Source organism: Prunus avium, chromosome 7 (genome assembly GCF_965620075.1).
Source record: "Prunus avium chromosome 7, drPruAviu1.hap1.1, whole genome shotgun sequence".
In the NCBI taxonomy this organism is placed as follows: domain Eukaryota; kingdom Viridiplantae; phylum Streptophyta; class Magnoliopsida; order Rosales; family Rosaceae; genus Prunus; species Prunus avium.
Window position 1 is genome coordinate 2,511,496 of NC_142290.1, and position 8,816 is coordinate 2,520,311.

Genomic DNA, 8,816 nt, shown 5'->3' on the forward strand with positions numbered 1-8,816 from the left:
GTTCAGGTGGTTAAAAATAAAAATTAAAAGTTCAGGTGGTAATGGCGCACATGCCTAAAAGTTCAGGTGGTATTTATGCAAATTTCCCTTTTCTTTAATACTCCTACTCATTCATCCTATATCCCATATCCTATGAACAAGTGACATGAAAAAGAAAATATAACACATATATCACGTAATTTTGAAAACAAGCCCATATTAAAATCAATAACCAAAATAAAAGGCTCAAAGAGACTAGACCTTGGCTCTTGATACCACTTGAAGAAGGAAACATGCATCTAATACTTTAGCCACAACCTATACAACAAAAACATTCTAAATGACGGATTCATTTTGTTTATACTAGTTGAGCTAAACCTTTTTCATTTTAACCCAAGTATCTTAGCCTAGTCTCTTTGAACACAAAAAGAAAAGGGAAAAAGGGAATAGATCTTTACCCTTGATTACCTTTTCTTGATTTCTATAGAATGAACACCTTTGTTGAAATGACCTTTTCTTTCTCTTGATTTTGACTCTTTCACCTTAAGGCTTCAAGATTAGAGTCCTCTACCTCACCACACCAAATGATCCTAGAGATGAAGAGAAGGCAATCAAGAAGTATGGATGCTAGTGTACTTCTTGATTGGACCAATTTTTGGTTTATGGAAGATGAGATACAAAGATGATGAAACAAAAGCCCTATCTAGGTTTTCTCCAACACTTAGCTTATATAGGACAACACAAAAAGGCAATGGGTGGGTATTTGGGGCTCCATTTGGTCCATGGGTCATGTCATTTTATGCCACTTATCCCTTGGGCCCAATAGCCTTTTGGGCTATTTTGTCCCTTTCCCTTTAAATCATATTTAAAAGCCCAATCCAATACTTTTATATGTCAATATTAATTTCATAATTAATCTTTTAATTATAATTTAACTATTAAATTATAATTATAATTTTACTTAATTGACCCGGTCGAACTATTTGACTTTGGTCAATTGCTTCGGTTCGCATTCCTCGCTCCGCACGGTCCAGGTACCCCTAGGACTCGTGGGGCAAATGTCAAGTGCGTTGACTTATCTTAAGGCAACTATTTATTCCGTAGGCAACATTTATTCTGAAGGCTACATTTAATCCGAAGGCAACATTTATTCTAAAGGCAACCTTGGGTACCTATGGTGGTTTTTAAAATAAATATATTTCTGAAAAAGATTAAAGATTATAAAACTATTTCGCAATTATCCTTAAATCCTGCTGCCATTCATGAAAACTATAATTTTATTTCTCATCAAACCATTCAATTCGGTAATCACCTCATTTCCTACTTTTCAAGCCCTTTGCGTTTCCACATAGCAGTGTATAAATAAAATATTTAAATCTAATTAAACATGCTTGGAAAGCCATAGTCAATAATAACTTATTCAAGATCAAATAACAAAACTTAATTGTATAAAAACATTTATAAAAACAAAAGTCCACTCACTGGGCTTCCGAGCTAGCCTGACCCTTCGAGGGTTCCTCTTGCGGGTCCAATGGAGCCCGAGTACCTATTTAAACCATTACAAATATTTAATTAATAAAATAGCTCAATATAATCATTTAATCCAAAACCCTGACCCCCGGCTTCTAAAAGTGCGTGCACTTAGTTTAAGACCATTTCTATGCCCACTTAAGCATTTCCAATTATTATAATGGTCTGAAAAGACCCGAGGCTCGATAAGCGATAAATTTCCATATTGGTTATGAGAGGACCCGACCCAAATTCCACTTTGAAATCTGAGCCGGACCCTGTGCGTGTCCGATACTTGGCAGGTGCTGGACACAATTGACCTTATTGCCCTTCTAGTCAAATTTCAACCAAAACTGGGGTTTGACTTCTGCCAAAAATTCAGCAGAGTCTCCCCTGAAATTGGACCAAACCCAAATTTACACCTGTCAACAAGCATAAAAATATACACCAACTGCCAGCATGCAAAAATTTACATTCTAATAGTTATACAAGCATTCTAGGGCAATATCAGAGCATCTAATCAGAAGATTACAAGTATAATTTAATTATACGAAACCCTACATTGGCAAAGGATGTGGCAGAAGGTGGTCTCGGCCCGGTGGTGGCGCGCTGACGCACGACTACAGCCTGGGGGAGCAAAACATTGAAAAGGTGAGTGGACCAAAAACAAAGTTTCAGAAAATAGTATAGGAACATACTAACCCCACTGTAAAATTAGTTATGGACTAAATCATTTCTTATATATATATACTCGTACTGAAATCAATGCATTCATATTTATATCTATAGAATCATTCATACACTTAATCAAACATTAAATCTTGAAAGCATTGAAATCAACTTTAATCTACCACCTAGGTGTACCCATCTATTATTCTGTCATTTCCTTATAAAACGTCAATTCCATCCTTGTGCCATCGGAGTGACACATTCTCGCAGGTCTCGGTGACTCAAGGTCAGCCGAACCGCAGTGTCGCAGGATTCATGAGACACTGGGTCCACCTGATTCGCAATCTCGCACCTCACGGTTCGGGCGTCCCCGAATCCCATGGGGCAACTGGTAAAACCGAAGGCAACCGGTAAAACCGGAGGCAACCTTATTATTCTTGGGTACCTCTGGTGGTTTCTAAGAAAATATAATTTCAGAAATTTAATGAGAAATAAAATGATTCTTATTTATCTCTGAACTCTGCTGCCATTTGATCTGTTAATTATCTAAAACTCTAGTATGCCATAATCTCTAGGCACTCTCAACTCGGCAGCATACAAAATAAAACATAGAAAAGCGATAAATCAAGCTAATAAAACTCTGATCAATGAACAAACTCATTCAAGATCAAATAATGAGATTAAATTGCATAAATTCATTTATGAAAACAAAAAGTCCACTCACTAGTGATCTGAGCTAGCTGGACCTTTCGAGGGTACCTCCTGCGAGTCACCTAATGCCCGGGTGCCTGAATAATCATTATAGTAATTCATTAATAAATCTGCTCAATACTATAGTATTATATTAAAAACCCTAACTCCCAGCTCCTAAAAGTGCGTGCATCCTAATAAAGGTCATTCCTATGCCCACACTAACTTTCCTCTCAGTGGACATGGTTTAGAAGTAACTCGGGACTCAAAAACGATAGAGTACCAAGTAACTCGGGACATGGTTTCGCAGTATGTTCACAATGAAGAGAAAAACCAGTTTTATTATGAATTATTCTGGTCCAACAAATTCATCTCTTAAAAAAAGTATTCCTTTCATGGATACACAATTTATATAATTTATCCTTTTCTACACATGCATTTACAGAAAAGAAGTTACTTATAATCGTAGGTTTGGAGAGCACTAATAACTAAGTAATGAAGCTATATAGCTTGAATATGCACCTGATTATACTAGGCATCAAATCGCAATCTTATTATACTAACTCATTTACCATTATAGTTCGATAAATTGATTTGTTTACAAAATCCATGCATGAGCAATTCGTTGAATCCAACCTCACCGAAATGTGCAATCATAGAAAATATTTTTCAAATTCGCCTATATATATTGTATTCTTTTGAAAAACTAGTGACTCCGAATTCAAGTTTTATAGCACGTAGAAACATATAATCCTTCCTAGCTTTCAACAAATTGAATATATATGGAGAAGGGTTCATTCAAGTCAGCTTTCCTCATTGTGCTCTTTCTTGTTTCATATGATGGTAAAATACTTCTCTCAAATTTTACTTTTGTTACAATGAAAGAGAAATTTATTCTTGACATACTATAATCCTAACGTTAAACCTAACAACCTAGACTAACCCCAAGGGCTGACTTCTTTGAACAATACAACTGCATATAGGAATTTTTTTTCCCTCCGACGTGGTTGACTTCACTTTTTTTTAAAATGTGGATATGTCGTTGATACATCGTTAAAATTATATACTTTGACCTAACAATTGTCGATATTTTCAGCCATAAACTCGAGTTTAAGTATATATTTTTGTAACGTCAACTTATGCATAAAGCAGTATGTTCAAAATGAAGAGAAAAACCAGTTTTATTATGAATTATTGAAATCTTAATTGTGGTAGGTGTGCAATTTGGAGTCGAAGCAAGGGGTCCAATTGTTCGTTATCGGTGCGAAACATCTATTGTATGCGGCAAATGCTCATGCGTCGGGGGCTGGTGTAAGTGTCACCCAGATAAAACATTGAAGTTCATTCCTCAAGACTTCTCTGCACACCCGCAAGCACAGAAGGAAATGCCATAATCAATGCTACGTTATACATACAATATATATCATATACTTAAGATGTGCTCCAAAAATCTTATGTTCTCCCAATATGTTCTTCAAATGTTTGAATGAATAATAAATAACTTCGCCTTCTTACTTATAGTTTGCTTGGTTTGAATTTCTTGTCATAATACTGTGACGATAAAAGTGTGGTACCCGAGCAAAAAGTGAAGTGATTCTAAATTACCCAACACAACAAAAAAAAGTAATTGAAATAGTGTAACACCTAACAATTTTCGCTAATTAGGCGCCAACATGAAATTCTAAACTTTATAACAAATAGCCTTCTATTCTCAAACTGTTGTAGTAAATATAGTAAATATAAGTGGTGGTTCTAATTGACCTCTTTTAATCACTTGAAAAACAGATAAAGTTGTACATATGTGGATTACAAAAAAGGTAAATAAATAATATGAAGTTATTGTATGTTTTAGTCTCAAGCACGTAGTTCTAAATCTCAAAACAAGTAAATATTACTAATTTATTTAGTGCGTGCTAAATATTATTATTTCTTACTAGTTTAGTGTTCGATCAACCGAATTACACGAAAGACCTAAATTTTAGAAAAACCAGTATCTCTTTGGTTGTCATTTTTATTTTATTTTATCGCCACGTAACTCTGTTTTAAAAAAAACCAGTATCTCTTTCGCATACAAAAAAGTTGGTAAACAAGTTCGGCCATGTAGCGTTATTGTATTTTAAAAAATGTACCCTCCAGGTCCATTAATTCAATAACATATTTGGGATTTGATTATGACCTTAGTTTCAGTCAGATAATATTGAGAAATCAAAATTCCAATCTACCGTGGTTTCATCATAGATTTACTAAAATTCATACGTATGTACCAACAAACAACGCCGATATTGGAGTCATATATACTTTAATTGCAGGTCGTACTCGTTAAGGTTGCCAAGTTATTTATGGCATGAAACATAATATGCCAATTAGTTACAGTTTTGTTCAACAAATTACTCTCTTAAAAAAATCCTTTCATAAATACACAATGCATTGGATTTGTACTTATGTACGCATGTACTTGTGAAAAATAAGTTACATGTATATAATCGTCGGTTTGGAAAGCACTGGTAACTTAGAAATTAAGTTATATTGCTTCAATAATTTTAAGCCACTAATTATATAAGGAATCAAATCGCAATCTTATTATGCCAATTTATTTACCATTATAGTTCGATACGTTAATTTTTTTAGAAAAGCCATACATGAACAATTCTTTGAATCCAATGCGTTCATCACATACTTTTGTACCAACAAACAACGCCAATAATAGTTCGATACTTTAATTTTTTTAGCAAGGGGTCCAATTGTTCGTTATCGGTGCGAAACATCTATTGTTTGCGGCAAATGCTCATGCGTTGGGGGCTGGTGTAAGTGTCACCCAGATAAAATATTGAAGTTCATTCCTCAAGGCTTCTCTGAACACCCGCAAGCACAGAAGGAAATTCCATAATCAATGCTACATTATACATACAATATATATCATATACTTAAGATGTGCTCCAAAAATCTTATGTTGTCCCAATATGTTCTTTAAATGTTTGAATAAATAATAAATTTTCTAACTTTGAAGCTTGACTTTCTGTAGCACTTGTCTTTGTAGTTTAAGCCTCCATGTACACATCAATCTGCCAGTATAGGTAAGACATAAATTTAAAGAATTAAGAGATACAACCAATGAACACATCAACCTTGTCCAACACCAATAGTCTCATGTCATGCACATATTCATTACCAAATATAAATGCCCACTTCTTTTGATTCAAATGTAGAGAAGAACTTAAGAGGAAACTCCAATTTGTGTTGTTTAGAAAGTTATTTGGAATTCTATAATGAGAGGAAACTCAAAATTCTTACCAGCGAGAAAAATTATCAACACAATTAGCAAAAAAAGCATAAGTCCAATTCCCTGAGCTTTCTTCTTCATGCAAAAGTTGGGTACCAGCAAGGACTGGAAAATTAAAAGCTAATTTAAATATTGGCACAGAGAGTATTATAACAACAATAACCTCTACATTAAAGCATTCATAGAGAATTATAACAACAATAACCTCTACATTAAAGCATTCATTTATGCAAATGCATGAATGTTTCTCAGTAGAAGAGAATGCCAAGTTACAAGAAACGACCCTATTGAGAAATCCCAAAACCAACACATAATATCATTTAATCTGCTTAGAAACAATATAACTCTCAAGCCTCAACAACACAATCGTCATTGAAACTGAACAGAGTTTTTACACTTGAGCTTGTTGGTGATTTGGAAGCAATTAGATACTGCTGAAGTGAAAAGAAAGGGATTAGTCCCACTCATCCCCTCTTCAGCATCATAGTTTGTTGCAAGTCAAAGATCAAGAAGGATTGGCGTTGTTCTATAAACCATATCTATCGTGAGCAGAATTTTGCTGCTGATGCTTTATCTGCTAGGAGCATTGATTTTGGTCCTGGGATTCATCTCTATGAGACAGTTCCTGACTTCCTGAAAGATATTTTGTATGCTGATGCCATGGGTGTGTCCAGGCATTGTTTTGTTGCTGCTTAGGTGTTGCTGTGCTGGGCTTTTAGCCCCCCTTGTTACCAAAAAAAAAAGAGAAAGGGATTATTCAATTTCTCCATCTCATATAGTCACTCTTCAAGATTTTCCTGTCTTGAGGCATATAAAATATTAAAGCATTACCCTGAGTGATACCTAGATTAGCATCTGCATGAATGTCAGCTACAACATTCGCATCATCTAAAATCTGCAAAAAAAACAAAAGTGAAAAAATTCTTGCATTATTAGAATAAAAAATCAAAAGTGGAAAACTTATTTCTGAAAGAAAATTAACAGCTCATTGAAAAAAATCCCAAAACAGCTACTTTTGCATTTTCTAAAAAGAGCAAACAAGACCAACCGTAATAAACATGAAAATGCATCTTCATCTGTGATACCCAAGGCTTCGGTTGCTTTACAACTTAATTTGAGAGTGAGGGAAATTATATGTAGCCCACACCATCTTATGTCTACGATTCTCTCTCATGACCCTATTCCTATTATAGGACAAAATGCAAAATCACTTACCAAACTTAAACAATTTGAATTCTCAGCCATATACTTGTTGGACCCAACAAATAATGAAAACTTTGAAAAAAGAAAAAAGAAAAAAAAAGAATGAGAACTAAAATTAAAAGAGGAAATGGAACCAAATCTAAAACATAATAAATTGTGAGAAATAAATAAGTTTCCTGTAATGCATTAGGGATTACCTCAAATCATTTCCATAATATTGATTTGTTGCCTTCCCAGCAAGACCTTGGAAATTAAAAAAATAAAAAACAAAACTGAAATTCGTGAAAAATATATCAACAACAATACTACCCAGCATGAAAAGAAGAATCTAACCCCCAATTCTGTCCAAAACACAGAGAATCAAGAAGAGACATGCATCAAAATGAAAAATTAGTTTTATAAATGATTTGAACAGCAGTCCCTTTTGCAAGCAATAGAACCCTGGATACATAAAAAAATTGAACACCTATAAACATCGAATTCATATCAGTGAATGAAAGCAGACCAAACATTTCAAGTGCTCTTCCAATTGGGTATAAGAATCCTCAAACAGTAGAAATTATGCAAAGAACTGGATGTATACAAATTCATATAAGTAAAAGATAGAGCAAAGGCTAGATAAGTGTAAATGGCTTCATCTAAAACTGGATGACCGAGAAAAGAATCACAAGCATCACCATTACCACACTCTTCAACTTCAAATCCATAAAAATTAAAAAATTAAACCTAAAAAACAAATCATATTCCCAGAAAAAGACCTAGAAATTCTTTTTTTTAAAACTTCCCCAATTTCTATATAATTCGAAAATAGATATTACAAAAAACATAATTAGGGCTTACAACGGAGGAAGAGAGACTGAGTGAGGGGTGAGCGAGCCATTGAGAGAGCACGAGCTAGCCATAGCGATAGAGAAAGAAAGGCAGAGCAAGAGTGAGAAAGAAAGAGCGAAAGAGAAGAGAGAAATCGTGAGAGTGAGAAGGAACGAGAGAAGAGAGAGAGAGAGAGCGATAATGAAAATGAAAGTGAGAGAGCGAGAGTGCGAATGAGAAAGAGAGAGAGGGCTTTTGAAAAATTGGGGTTTCACTTGTGAAAAATCAGATCCCGCTTTTATTTTTAGCGCCCGCCCACAATCGCTTCTTTTTTCTCTTATAGCGTTTCCTCTGCTATAACTTAATGCTATCTTCATTTTTTATTTTTTATATTTATTTATTTTTGGTCTGAGACTAGATTGTTTAAAGTGTCAGCTTTTGTTTTCTCTCTTTTTCTCTTTTTCCTAAGGGTGTTTTTTAGAGTGTGTCAAGTATACAATGATTTTAATTGACGTTTTTTATAAAATGTCAAGAAAAAGTGATATAGAGTTGACGTTCTTTATTAAATGTCAATGAAAGTGATATATAGTTTACGTTTCTTGTAAAACGTCATGAAAACCTACTATATAGTTGATGCTTTTTAAAAAGCGTCAAAGCTTCATAGAATAGGTGATGG

The 8,816-nt window shown here is 34.3% G+C and overlaps 1 long non-coding RNA gene across 2 annotated transcripts; it reads right to left on the minus strand.

The window, feature by feature from the left end:
• Positions 1-6,316: 6,316 nt before the first annotated feature.
• LOC148292814 (uncharacterized) lies at positions 6,317-8,449 on the minus strand. Of its 2 annotated transcripts, none has more exons than XR_015837115.1 (4): positions 8,171-8,449; positions 7,528-7,573; positions 6,971-7,022; positions 6,317-6,851 (listed from the first exon to the last, which is right to left on the minus strand). It is a non-coding gene; the product is annotated as an uncharacterized LOC148292814 (long non-coding RNA). The 2 variants fall into 2 exon arrangements; XR_015837116.1 differs by having other exon boundaries at positions 6,959-7,022.
• Between the last annotated feature and the right edge of the window lie 367 nt (positions 8,450-8,816).